General features: G+C 51.4%; 1 long non-coding RNA gene across 1 annotated transcript in view; it reads left to right on the forward strand.

The window, feature by feature from the left end:
• Positions 1–2,352: 2,352 nt before the first annotated feature.
• Positions 2,353–15,554, forward strand: part of LOC144948380 (uncharacterized) — a 38,845-nt gene continuing 25,643 nt past the window's right edge. The window contains exon 1 of the long non-coding RNA XR_013640150.1: positions 2,353–2,472. This is a non-coding gene — a long non-coding RNA (uncharacterized LOC144948380). The remainder of the gene's footprint in view (positions 2,473–15,554) is intronic.

The following is a 15,554-nucleotide window of genomic DNA, read 5'->3' on the forward strand; positions in this document are numbered from 1 at the left end:
GTCCCCCCCCCCCACCGCTAGAGATGATTTAGATCCCCTAACTGTGGTACCCCCTTGATAACCCCCCCCCCATCATCGTGAACCCCCTCGGTTCGGACCTCCAACCCCTCGACCACCACCCCCACCACACACCCCACACATCATCCATCATTGGGGGACAAACTTCACTCTGTTACAAGCCGGGACCCCCCCCCTCTCTCCGAGGGGGTCTTAGACCCCCTTCTACCGCGTTCACAAGGGGGGCTACCTGCCACCTCCACCACCACCTCCACCACCACCTCCACCACCACCTCCACCACCACCTCCACCACCACCCCCAACCCATCTCCTGGATTCAATTGAATACCCCCAAATCTGGACCACCCTTCCTCTTGATCTCCGCGATGGATTCAAGGCTGAGGTGAGTCTACGGGGGATCTTTAAGTTGTCTTCAGGGTGTGTTTAGGGGGTCTTTAAGACGGGGGGGGGGGGGGTCTGTGTCTGTGTGTCCCTTGGGGGGGGTGGGGGGGTGTTTACCGGGCAGGGTGTTCAGGCAAGACCGAGGCTATACGGGACGCCAAAGGCCGCAACTGGCGGCGATTGTTCACGGGGTTCAAGGGGGTCAGAGGGGATAGTTGGGGGGGGGGGGGATTTGAGACCCCAGAAGACCCCCTGAAGACCCCCTGAGACCCCCATCCCCTCCCGGGTTTATTGTTTGAGCGAGACACGGTCCCAAACTGCGAGGTTCAAAAGTTCCGAGTTCGGCTTCAGGAGGAGGGGGGGGGTTGGAGTGGCGTCAAATCGTTGTACGGTACCTCTGGCTTCTTCCTATGGCTCCCGTGTCGCGATATACTGTATGCTTGTCCGCCTATAATGCAAGGCCGACACGGCGTACCGATGACCAGCGTGGTGAAGTATGGTCAAACTCGACTCCCGTGTTTGATTTGGTGGTGCTGGTTCTGGGGTCACTGCCTTTCGCTGTGGCAGTACAGAAAGTGGGTTTGCTGATCTTGCCATGTGCGTAGAGGTTTCAAGTAGTTGGTAACCCACCTGTTAATAATGCAGTGTGATTAGGGGGGCCATCCTAACCCAACAAACTGTGGATCATATGGAAAACCCATAGGCTCATAGAGATACACAGAGAGAGACCTGTGGATATACAGAGACCCATAGAGACACATCGAGTGATATCCCCTCGTAATAATGCAGTGCGATTAGGGGGACCATCCTAACCCAAACTAACTGTGGATCATTTGGAAAACCCATAGGCTCATAGAGATACACAGAGAGCGACCTGTGGATATACAGAGACCCATAGAGATACATAGATACCCATCGAGTGATATCCCCTCGTAATAATGCAGTGCAATTAGGGGGACCATCCTAACCCAAACAAACTGGATCATATGGAAAACCCATAGGCTCATAGAGATACACAGAGACCCATAGAGATACATAGATACCCATCGAGTGAAATCCCCTCGTAATAATCCAGTGCGATTAGGGGGACCATCCTAACCCAAACAAACTGGATCATATGGAAAACCCATAGGCTCATAGAGATACACAGAGACCCATAGAGATACACAGAGACCCAGAGAGATACATAGATACACATAGAGTGATATCCCCTGGTAATAATGCAGTGCGATTAGGGGGGGCATCCTAACCCAAACAAACTTTTGATCATATTGAAAACCCATAGGCTCATAGAGATACACAGAGACCCGTGGATATACAGAGACCCATAGAGACACATCGAGTGATATCCCCTCGTAATAATGCAGTGCGATTGATTGGAGGGGCCATCCCAACCCAAACAAACTGTGAATCATTTGGAAAACCCATAGGCTCCTCGAGATACACAGAGACCCATAGAGATACATAGATACACATAGAGTGATATGAAGAACAGGTCTGTCGGAAAGACAGCGTCTGAATGAAAGACAATGTTAGACGCTGTCTTTCCGACAGACCTGTTCTTCACCTGAGGACGGCTGCTTGCGTTGTGGCCGAAACGTCGTGAGAATTATTTTATTATGTTTTATTTTTATTATTTTATTACTTCCCTTCTACGTGACTTTACCGAAAGAACCAAGAAGATGAATCCCTGCAGTCACGAAAGAAGCTTTAAATCGAAATTTAACTGCCCAGATGTTTAGGGGCAAGGATTGGTTTCGACATTTCAGCGTCTCATCAGCAGAGTCAACGACAACTGATTGCCTGGACCAATGCTTGCTGATGATTTGTACTCCTGGAATGCCGTTCGGCCTGATGGGATGGGTGCATTGTTTTGTAAATGATATAATTATTGTTGTATTTTATTTATTTTATTATTTCCCTTCTACGTGACTTTACCGAACGAACCAAGAAGATGAATCCCTGCAGTCACGAAAGCTTTAAATCGAAATCTTTGTCTTTGGTGCAGGCCCAATCCGGAGAGGCTCATGGAGGTGTTTGTGGAGGTGGCCAGTCCCAAGGGGAACACGGCGGGTGAGTTACCGCACCGCTCACCCGCTCACCCTCACCTCTCCTCCTCACCCTCACCCTCACCGGTCCTCACCCTTCACCTGTCTGGCATGAAGAGCCCCTCACGGTACGGGTGGGTTTAAAAAATAAAAAAATTCCACCAAACCTGTGCCACGCTGGTCTCACAAGATGTCCCAATTTGGGCCAGGGCTCCCCTCTTTGATACAGACAGACAGATGGACAGATAGGTGGATGGACAGACGGATAGATGGATGGATAGATGGACAGGTAGACTGACAGAGACGATGCAATATAGTTCTTTGGTTCTTTCGGTAAAGTCACGTATAAAGATAAAATAATAAATTAAATGCTAGCATACGACGTTTCGATTGCAACACAATCAATCGTCATCAGGTATAAATTAAATAGAAACACCCTACCTGGTTGATTGTAATCAACCAGGTAGGGTGTTGACTGTTATGTTATCCGACTCTCTGTTGTATTACATTCCATTTCTAAGTATACTAAATTTGTGTTTCTATTTAATTTATACCTGATGATGATTGCTTGTGTTGCAATCGAAACGTGGTATGCTAGTATTTAATTTATTATTTTATCTTTATACGTGACTTTACCGAAAGAACCAAAGAATAATCCCTGCAGTCACGAAAGCTCCAAATGAAGTTTAATGCAATATAGGTCCAGTTCCTGATAGCAAGGCGACCTTGTAAGAGATTAATTGGTCGCGCAGGCTTAGGGGCCGGTATATCGTCATGTGGATGGACAAGACATGCAGACAGACATGTATAGAGTCGTCAGACAGAAATGTAGACACAGAGAGACAGACATATAGATACACGGGTAGACGTATAGACACGCACATTATATATAGACGCGCAGACATATACACAGACATGTAAATAGACAGATGTTGAGAGACAGGCATAGGTATAAACACAGACATATAGACACACAGATATGTAGAAAGACACACCACACACAGACGTGTAGACACACACACAGACAGACATACAGACGGACAGGGCTAAATCAATGAGGGTTGCCGCGTGTCCAGGGGCAGTCAGCGCACGTGCTGGACTGATTAAACCTCCACCACCACCACCAACGCCACCACCACCACAACTAACGCCACCACCACCACCAACTACCTCGTACCCCGGGGCGAGTTCCAGCCCAGCAAAGAGGACGCAAGACTCCCCCCGACTTTAGTGTTTTTACTGTGTGGCACTTAAACCCGAAATCATAAAGAGCGGCTCGGAGGTGGAGAGGAGGGGGGGAGGTATTGAGCGGGAGAGGAGGTGGAGAGGAGGGGGAGGGAGGGGAGGGGAGGGAGGGGAGGTGGGGAGGAGGGGGAGGGAGAGGAGGTGGAGGGAGGGGAGGTGGGGAGGGAGGGGAGGGAGGGGAGGGAGGGGAGGGGGAGGGAGAGGAGGGGGAGGGAGGAAGGGAGAGGAGGGGGAGGGAGAGGAGGGGGAGGGAGGGAGAGGAGGGGGAGGGAGGGGAGGTGGGGAGGAGGGGGAGGGAGAGGAGGTGGAGAGGAGGGGGAGGAGGTGGAGGGAGGGAGGGAGAGGAGGGGGCGGGAGAGGAGGTGGAGAGGAGGGGGAGGGAGGGAGAGGAGGGGGAGGGAGGGAGAGGAGGGGGAGGGAGGGGAGGTGGGGAGGAGGGGGAGGGAGAGGAGGTGGAGAGGAGGGAGAGGAGGGGGAGGGAGGGGAGGTGGGGAGGAGGGGGAGGGAGGGAGAGGAGGGGGAGGGAGGGAGAGGAGGGGGAGGGAGGGAGAGGAGGGGGAGGGAGGGGAGGTGGGGAGGAGGGGGAGGGAGAGGAGGGGGAGGGAGGGAGAGGAGGGGGAGGGGGAGAGGAGGGGGAGGGGAGGTGGGGGGAGGGAGGGGGAGGTGGGGAGGAGGGGGAGGGAGGGGAGGTGGGGGGGAGGGGGAGGGGAAGGGAGAGGGGAAGGGAGAGGGAGAGGAGGGGGAGGAAGGGAGGTGGGGAGGAGGTGGAGAGGAGGTGGAGGGGAGGAGGAGGGGAGGGAGGGGAGGTAGAGAGGAGGGAGAGGGGGAGGAGGGGGAGGGAGGAAATGCAATAGTGAGTGATTTAGTGAGCTGTGCGGTTTAACGGGGCCAGAGTGTAGCGGTAGGCATGCTGGGAGACGGTGGGGGCTTGGGTATTGGTGGACTCGGAGGGGGGGGGGCAAAGGATGGGGGGCACAGTGGGGGGTGGAGGGGAGGGGAGGGGAGGGCTGTGAGCCTGAGTCATTAATTTTAGACTCCTTGTGGTGCATGCTTATTTATGGGTTTGTATGTATAGTGCGTGTATGTGTGTGTGTATATATAAGATGTGTGTGTATATAAGGTGTGTGTGTGTGCGCGTAAGATGTTTGTTTTGTAAATGTTGTGTTTGTAGAGGTGCGTGCGTAGTTGGAGTGTGTAGGTCGACTCAGCCTCAAAATGAGTATGTGGTGCGATGCGTAAACGCCGCCACTGGGGATACAAAGACGGCCGGGTGTGGTGCTGGCCACCCACCCCACGCCCTCGTGTGCAGTGTCGGCCTTCATAACACTTGCCCCAACAGTCTGTTAAGGCTTTGCCGGGATATCGTTGTCTTTGTATGTTGTAGGCGTGTGTGAGTGTGCGTATTTGTGTTTTGTGAATGTGCTGTGTGTGTACTTGTGTGTGTATGTGTGTAGGTGTTGTGTGTGTACTTGTGTGTGTAGGTGTTGTGTGAATGTGCTGTGTGTGTACTTGTGTGTGTATGTGTGTAGGTGATGTGTGTGTACTTGTGTGTGTAGGTGTTGTGTGAATGTGCTGTGTGTGTACTTGTGTGTGTATGTGTGTAGGTGATGTGTGTGTACTTGTGTGTGTAGGTGTTGTGTGAATGTGCTGTGTGTGTACTTGTGTGTGTATGTGTGTAAGTGATGTGTGTGTACTTGTGTGTGTAGGTGTTGTGTGAATGTGCTGTGTGTGTACTTGTGTGTGTATGTGTGTAAGTGATGTGTGTGTACTTGTGTGTGTAGGTGTTGTGTGAATGTGCTGTGTGTGTACTTGTGTGTGTATGTGTGTAAGTGATGTGTGTGTACTTGTGTGTGTAGGTGTTGTGTGAATGTGCTGTGTGTGTACTTGTGTGTGTATGTGTGTAAGTGATGTGTGTGTACTTGTGTGTGTAGGTGTTGTGTGAATGTGCTGTGTGTGTACTTGTGTGTGTATGTGTGTAGGTGTTGTGTGTGTACTTGTGTGTGTAGGTGTTGTGTGAATGTGCTGTGTGTGTACTTGTGTGTGTATGTGTGTAAGTGATGTGTGTGTACTTGTGTGTGTAGGTGTTGTGTGAATGTGCTGTGTGTGTACTTGTGTGTGTATGTGTGTAAGTGATGTGTGTGTACTTGTGTGTGTAGGTGTTGTGTGAATGTGCTGTGTGTGTACTTGTGTGTGTATGTGTGTAAGTGATGTGTGTGTACTTGTGTGTGTAGGTGTTGTGTGAATGTGCTGTGTGTGTACTTGTGTGTGTATGTGTGTAAGTGATGTGTGTGTACTTGTGTGTGTAGGTGTTGTGTGAATGTGCTGTGTGTGTACTTGTGTGTGTATGTGTGTAGGTGTTGTGTGTGTACTTGTGTGTGTAGGTGTTGTGTGAATGTGCTGTGTGTGTACTTGTGTGTGTATGTGTGTAGGTGTTGTGTGTGTACTTGTGTGTGTAGGTGTTGTGTGAATGTGCTGTGTGTGTACTTGTGTGTAGGACTGTAGGTGTTGTGTTATGGGGAGTGGTGGCATCCCGAGTTCGATACCTGCTCACGTCCAACACCAGTGACGATTATCTGAGCCGGTTCTGGGCCTCCCCTAGGTCGACTGAGCCTCAAATGAGTATCTGGTGCGGTGTGTAAACATCTCCACTTGGGAGACAAAGGCGGTCGGGCGTGGTGCTGTCCACCCACCCCCTCGTGTGCCGTGCCGGCCTTCATAGGTGCTCGCTAACAGCACTTGCCCCAACAGTCTGGTATGGCTATCCTGAAGTCTTTGTATTTGTATGTGTGTAGGTATTGTGTGTATGCGGGGTGTACGTGTGTATTTGTAGTTGTGTAGGTGTTGTGTGAAGGCGGTGTGTGTGTGGATGTCTGTATGTGTGTGTGACGATTATCTGTCTGTGTGTAATTTGAACTTCTTTTGCACCGTACGTAGCCAACTGCACTAATCGGAAGTGCGGGGGAAGGACAAGCTATGGGTCTCTGTGTGATGAGTCTATGGGTCTCTGTGTGATAAGTCTATGGGTCTCTGTGTGATGAGTCCATGGGTCTCTGTTGTGAGTCTATGGGTATCTGTGTGATAAGTCTATGGGTCTCTGTGTGATGAGTCTATGGGTCTCTGTGTGATGAGTCATCTATGGGTGTCTGTGTGATGAGTCATCTATGGGTCTCTGTGTGATGAGTCTATGGGTCTCTGTGTGATGAGTCTATGGGTCTCTGTGTGATGAGTCTATGGGTCTACGTGTGAGTCTATGGGTCTCTGTGTGATGAGTCGTCTATGGGTCTCTGTGTGATGAGTCTGGGTCTCTGTGTGATGAGTCTATGGGTCTCCGTGTGAGTCTATGGGTCTTGTTGTGATGAGTCTATGGGTCTCTGTGTGATGAGTCTCTGTGTGATGACTCTATGGGTCTGTGTGATGGGTCTATGGGTCTCTGTGTGATTTCTGTGTGATGACTCTATGGGTCTGTGTGATGGGTCTATGGGTCTCTGTGTGATGAGTTTCTGTGTGATGACTCTATGGGTCTGTGTGATGGGTCTATGGGTCTCTGTGTGATGGGTCTATGGGTCTCTGTGTGATGAGTCTATGGGTCTCTGTGCGATGTCTCTGTGTGATGAGTTTATGGGTCTGTGTGATGGGCCTATGGGTCTCTGTGTGATGAGTCGTCTATGGGTCTCTGTGTGATGAGTTTATGGGTTTCTGTTGTGAGTCTGTGTCTTTGTGTGATTAGTCTATGGGTCTCTGTGCGATGAGTCTATGGGTCTCTGTGCGATGTCTCTGTGTGATGAGTCTATGGGTCTGTCTGATGGGTCTATGGGTCTCTGTGTGATGAGTCTCTGTGTGATGACTATATGGGTCTCCGTGTGAGTCTATGGGTCTCTGTGTGATGAGTCTCTGTGTGATGACTCTATGGGTCTCCGTGTGAGTCTATGGGTCTCTGTGTGATGAGTCTATGGGTCTGTGTGATGGGTCTATGTGTCTCTGTGTGATGAGTCTCTGTGTGATGACTCTATGGGTCTGTGTGATGGGTCTATGGGTCTCCGTGTGAGTCTATGTATGTACGTTGAACTTCTTTCGCACCGTACGTCGCCAACCGACTCGGGGGGGGGGCCCGTGTGGCAGGATCGCGAACGCTGGTTGTCGGCTTGGGTGTAGGCCTTCCTTCCGGCAGTAGATAGATGATGGCTGACGATGCTGATGAGGAGGATTGGAAGGGTTTGAGGAAGAGATGGGATCCCGTTATGAGCAGGAATCGAGGCGGATTATCGGAAGTGGGATTTTGAGAGGGGAAGTGCTTGTTGAGTGAGAATGTATGCGAGTTACAGTGTGGGGGGGTGGGGGGGCGGTTAGCGTGCTGCGCTCCGAACCCGATTATCTGAACTGGTCGTAGGCCACCCCTAAGTCGACTCGGCCTCAAATGAGTACCTGGTGCGATTAATACATCGCCACGAGGGGAGACAAAGGCGGCCGGGTGCGGTGCTCACCACCCACCCTTTGTGTGCCGTGCCGGCCTTCAGAGGTGCTCGCGAACTGCACTTGAAGGCCGGCACGGTACACGAGGGGGCGGGTGACCAGCACCGTGCCCGGCCACCTTTGTCTCCCCAGTGGCGATGGTTACACACTGCACCAGGCACTCATTTGAGGCTGAGTTGACCTAGCGGAGGCCCAGGACCTATTCAGATCATCGCCGCTGGTGTTGGCCGTGAGCGGCAATTGAACCCAGGTCGCCGGGTTTGGAGAGCATCGCGCTACCCGCTACACTACCCGCTACACTACCCGCTACACTACCCGCTACACTACCCGCTACACTACCCGCTACACTCCCGCTACATTGTCCGCTACACTACCCGCTACACTACCCGCTACACTACCCGCTACACTACCCGCTACACTACCCGCTACACTACCCGCTACACTATCCGCTACACTACCCGCTACACTACCCGCTACACTACCCGCTACACTATCCGCTACACTACCCGCTACACTATCCGCTACACTACCCGCTACACTATCCGCTACACTACCCGCTACACTATCCGCTACACTACCCGCTACACTACCCGCTACACTATCCGCTACACTACCCGCTACACTACCCGCTACACTACCCGCTACACTATCCGCTACACTACCCGCTACACTACCCGCTACACTACCCGCTACACTACCGCTCCCTATTCTGACACAGACACTCCCACACACACAGACACTCTCACGCACATAAATAAAAAGACACTCACATACACAAAGGCTGAACAGACTGTTGGGGCGAGTGCTGTTAGCGAGCACCTGTGAAGGCCGGAACGGCACACGAGGGGGTGGGTGGCCAGCACCACGTCCGGCCGCCTTTGTCTCCCTAGTGGCGATGTTTCCACACCGCACCAGGTACTCATTTGAGGCTGAGCTGACCTAGGGGGAGGCCCAGGAATGGTTCAGATAATCGTCACAGGTGTTGGCCGTGAGCAGAAATCAAACTCGGGACGCCAGGTTCATAGCGCAGCGCGCTAACCGCTGCACCACCGCTCCCCACAACACACACACACAGACACACACACAGACACACACACAGACACACACACAGACACACACAGACACACACACAGACACACACACACTCACACACACAGACACACAGACACACACACACAGACACACTCATACACACAGATACACACACTCACACAGACACACAAACACACACACACAGACACACACACAGACACACACACTGACACACACACTGACACACACACACACAGACACACACACAGACACACACACAGACACACAAACACACACACAGACACACACACACTCACACACACACACACACACTGACACACACACAGACACACACACAGACACACAGACACACACACACAGACACACTCATACACACAGATACACACACACACACAGACACACACAGACACAGACACACACAGACACACACACAGGCACACACACAGACACACAGACACACACACAAACACACAGACACACACAGACACACACACAGACACACAGACACACACACAGACACACACACACACAGACACACACACAGACACACAGACACACACACAGACACACAGACACACACACAGACACACACACACTCACTCACCCACACAGACACACACACACAGACACACTCATACACACAGATACACACACACACACAGACACTCACACACACTCACACACACAGACACACTCTCACACACACTCACACAGACACACACAGACACACACAGACGCTCACACACTCACACACACAGACACACACACAGACACACAAACACACACACAGACACACACACACAGACGCTCACACACAGACACACACAGACACACACACAGACACACAAACACACACACAGACACACACACAGACACACACACACTCACACACACAGACACACACACAGACACACAAACACACACACAGACACACACACACTCACACACACAGACACACACACAGACACACAGACACACACACACAGACACACTCATACACACAGACACACACACACACACAGACACTCACACACACTCACACACACAGACACACACACAGACACACACACAGACACACACACAGACACACAAACACACACACAGACACACACACACTCACACACACACACAGACACTCACACACACTCACACACACAGACACACTCTCACACACACTCACACAGACACACACACAGACGCTCACACACACTGGCCACCGCCCAGCCCCCGCGTCCGCTGCCGAGTGAATGCCTCCCTCACAGCACCTGTATCATGGTAACGGAAGGCACCATGGTAACCGGAGGTATTGTGGTACTCAATATTACCAGGGTTACTACACCAGGGTAACTGCTGATGACCGGTTGAGCCTGTAGGGCATGCATTGTTGGGGCAAGTGCTGTTAGCGAGTAGCAGCACCTATGATGGCCAGCACCATGCTGAGTGGACCTAGGGGAGGCCCATGGGCGGTTCAGATAATCGTCACTCGTGATGGCCGTGAGCGGGAATCGAACTTAGGTCGCCAGGTTCGTAGCGCAGCGTCGCGCTAACCGCTACACTACCGCTCCCCATGCACACACACTAACACACTAACACACACTAACACACTAACACACACTAACACACACACTAACACACACTTGCATACACTCACACACACTAACACACACTCACACTCAGTAACACACTAACACACACACTCACACACACTAACGCACACTCACACACACTCACACACACACCTAACACACTACCACACACTCACACACACTAACACACACTCACACACACTAACACACACTCACACACAGTAACACACTAACACACACACTCACACACACTAACACACACACTCACACACAGTAACACACTAACACACACACTCACACACACTAACACACATTCACACACAGTAACACACTAACACACACACTCACACACACTAACACACACACTCACACACACTAACACACACTCACACTCAGTAACACACTAACACACACACTCACACACAGTAACACACTAACACACACACTCACACACACTAACACACACTCACACACAGTAACACACTAACACACACACTCACACACAGTAACACACTAACACACACACTCACACACACTAACACACACTCACACACAGTAACACACTAACACACACAATCACACACTCACACACACACTCACACACAGTAACACACTAACACACACACTCAGTAACACTAACACACACACTCACACACACTAACACACACTCACACTCAGTAACACACTAACACACACACTCACACACACTAACGCACACTCACACACACTCACACACACCTAACACACTACCACACACTCACACACACTAACACACACTCACACACACTAACACACACTCACACACAGTAACACACTAACACACACACTCACACACACTAACACACACACTCACACACAGTAACACACTAACACACACACTCACACACACTAACATACACTCACACTCAGTAACACACTAACACACACACTCACACACAGTAACACACTAACACACACACTCACACACACTAACACACACTCACACACAGTAACACACTAACACACACACTCACACACAGTAACACACTAACACACACACTCACACACACTAACACACACTCACACACAGTAACACACTAACACACACACTCACACACACTCACACACACACTCACACACAGTAACACACTAACACACACACTCAGTAACACTAACACACACACTCACACACACTAACACACACTCACACTCAGTAACACACTAACACACACACTCACACACACTAACGCACACTCACACACACTCACACACACTCACACACACCTAACACACTACCACACACTCACACACACTAACACACACTCACACACACTAACACACACTCACACACAGTAACACACTAACACACACACTCACACACACTAACACACACACTCACACACAGTAACACACTAACACACACACTCACACACACTAACACACACTCACACACAGTAACACACTAACACACACACTCACACACACTAACACACACACTCACACACAGTAACACACTAACACACACACTCACACACACTAACACACACTCACACACAGTAACACACTAACACACACACTCACACTAACACACACACTCACACACACTAACACACACTCACACTCAGTAACACACTAACACACACACTCACACACAGTAACACACTAACACACACACTCACACACACTAACACACACTCACACACAGTAACACACTAACACACACACTCACACACACTAACACACACACTCACACACAGTAACACACTAACACACACACACACTCACACACACCCACGCGTGCCCACCCCCCTCCCCGCGTAGACTCGTTATACTAATTAAAGGCAGCCCAAGTTACCCGGGATAATTGGCACCGGGTCCGGCCATAGGGGGCCGGGGGGGGGGTGGTGGTGGGAGGTGGGGGGTTGGGGGGAGAAGGGGGCGAGGGTGGTGGGGGAGAACACACGATTCCCCGGCCGTCTTTGTATCTCTCCAACCCCCCCCCCCCCCACCCTCCCCACCACCCAATCCGGAAACACAGATTTGCAGGCAACCAAGTTGGAGGACCTCCTGACGTTGTTTTAGCGCAGCGTGGACAAGGCGACGTGCCTCTAGAGTAGTGGAAATTACACATTGCTATGACGGGGGCTCACTGGTGACACACCTCGAATTTGTACCGGTTTTGTATCGTCCCGTTTATTTTTTGATTGGGTCAATTCTCACTACAGATATACCCAGTGCGCGCGTGTGTGTGTGCGTGTGTGCATACGCATGTGTGTGTGTGTGCGTGCCCGTGTGTGCGTGTGTGTGCGCGTGTGTGCGCGTGTGCATGTGTGCGTGCGCATGTGTGCGTGCCCGTGTGTGCGTGTGTGGTGTGTGCGTGTGTGTGCGTGTGTGTGTGCGCATGTGTGCGTGTGTGCGTGCCCGTGTGTGCGTGTGTGGTGTGTGCGTGTGTGTGTGTGTGTGTGCGCATGTGTGCGTGTGTGTGTTTGTCTTTGCGTGTCACTGGAGCGGTCGGCGCTGCTTTACGAGCCCAGCAGCAAGCCGGGTTTGATTCCCGCCCACGGCCAACGCCAACGACGATTATCTGAATCGGTCCTGGAACTCCCCGAGGTCAGCTCCGCCTCAAATGAGTACCTGGTGCGATGTGTAAACATCACCACTGGGGAGACAAAGGCGGCCGGGCGTGGTGCTGGCCACCCCGACCCCCTCGTGTGCCGTGCCGGCCTTCAAAGATACTGCTTCTCGCTAACAGCACTTTCCCCAACAGTCTGTTCAGTCTTTGTCTTTTGTGTCACTGGGACTCGAGTCGGATACCAGACTCTGAGGCTTTAGTGGTGTGGTCTGGAGCAGCGGTTCATGTTCACCTGGGGGTGCGTTGATGTCCTTTCTGGGGGTTGCGAGACGCGGCCAGATTTGTGTTTAGAAGGTAAATCATCGAAAACACAACTTAAGCACGGGCACGTAAGTTACAACTTACTTTGTTTCGTCAAGCCCCCCGCGTATTTATTCACGTCGTACTTTTTTTTTGCGGTTGAGAACCAAAGGGGTGGAAGGCTGCAGTAAAGGTCGCACTGCGACCCATCTCACTTTGGACTCAGAATGCCTCTAGGCCAGGGGTCCCCCCAAACCCCGGGCTACAGACCGGTACCGTGTGTGTACACACTCTACACACCGCATAGTGGTGAGCGGTGAGTCCGTGTGTGTACACACTCTACACACCGCATAGTGGTGAGTCCGTGTGTGTACACACTCTACACACCGCATAGTGGTGAGTCCGTGTGTGTACACACTCTACACACCGCATAGTGGTGAGTCCGTGTGTGTACACACTCTACACACCGCATCGTGGTGAGCGGTGAGTCCGTGTGTGTACACACTCTACACACCGCATAGCGGTGAGTCCGTGTGTGTACACACTCTACACACCGCATAGCGGTGAGTCCGTGTGTGTACACACTCTACACACCGCATAGTGGTGAGTCCGTGTGTGTACACACTCTACACACCGCATAGCGGTGAGTCCGTGTGTGTACACACTCTACACACCGCATAGTGGTGAGTCCGTGTGTGTACACACTCTACACACCGCATAGTGGTGAGCGGTGAGTCCGTGTGTGTACACACTCTACACACCGCATAGTGGTGAGTCCGTGTGTGTACACACTCTACACACCGCATAGTGGTGAGTCCGTGTGTGTACACACTCTACACACCGCATAGTGGTGAGTCCGTGTGTGTACACACTCTACACACCGCATCGTGGTGAGCGGTGAGTCCGTGTGTGTACACACTCTACACACCGCATAGCGGTGAGTCCGTGTGTGTACACACTCTACACACCGCATAGCGGTGAGTCCGTGTGTGTACACACTCTACACACCGCATAGTGGTGAGTCCGTGTGTGTACACACTCTACACACCGCATAGTGGTGAGTCCGTGTGTGTACACACTCTACACACCGCATAGTGGTGAGCGGTGAGTCCGCGCGTGGCCCACCCCATTGTTTTATTATTCACCACTTCCGTGCGTGCCTCTTCCCCGCACTGCGCACTCGTCTCAGTCACAGTGTTGGTAAGCCCACAAGCTCTAACCCCTAGGCCAGGGGTCGGCAACCTACGGCTCCGGAGCCGCATGCGGCTCTTTACGGGCTGCTTCTTGACGATATGTACGTATGTACATAGATGCATTGCGGCACTTGAAATACTGAATTTTGTACCGAATTGGAAAGAAATGGCTCTTCTTGTTATTTTGGTTGCCGACCCCTGCCCTAGGCAGAATTAGTAAAAAAACAAACGTCGCCGGAGAGCTTCTTTGAAAAGGGGGAAAGACCCAATGATGACCCCCCCCCCCACCCCCGGTCCGTGAAAAAATTGTCTTCCACGAAACCGATCCCTGGTGCACAAAAAGGTTGGGCACCGCAGCAGCGCTAGAATATCGCATTCTCGACTCTCCCACGGACTCGATCTGGCTGTGAGACTCGTCGACTGTCAACCTGCACGCCTCACTGTGGACTCGCATCTCTGACTCTCCGTAGACTATCCTCGTAGTTTATTCGGTCAAGTCACGTAAGTAAAAAAAATGAAATTAAAATTAATAAAAATAAAATTATAAATCACGACGTTTAGGAGGCAACACAAGTCTCCGTCATCAGGTGGCATCACTTGATGCAGCAAATCTGGCTGTGACGGTCCCACCTGATGACGGAGACTTGTGTTGCCTCCGAAACGTCGTGATTTTTATTATTTTATTTTTATTAAATTAAATTTCATTTTT

The sequence above is a fragment of the Lampetra fluviatilis genome, chromosome 49 (genome assembly GCF_964198595.1).
Source record: "Lampetra fluviatilis chromosome 49, kcLamFluv1.1, whole genome shotgun sequence".
Taxonomy (NCBI): Eukaryota; Metazoa; Chordata; class Hyperoartia; order Petromyzontiformes; family Petromyzontidae; genus Lampetra; species Lampetra fluviatilis.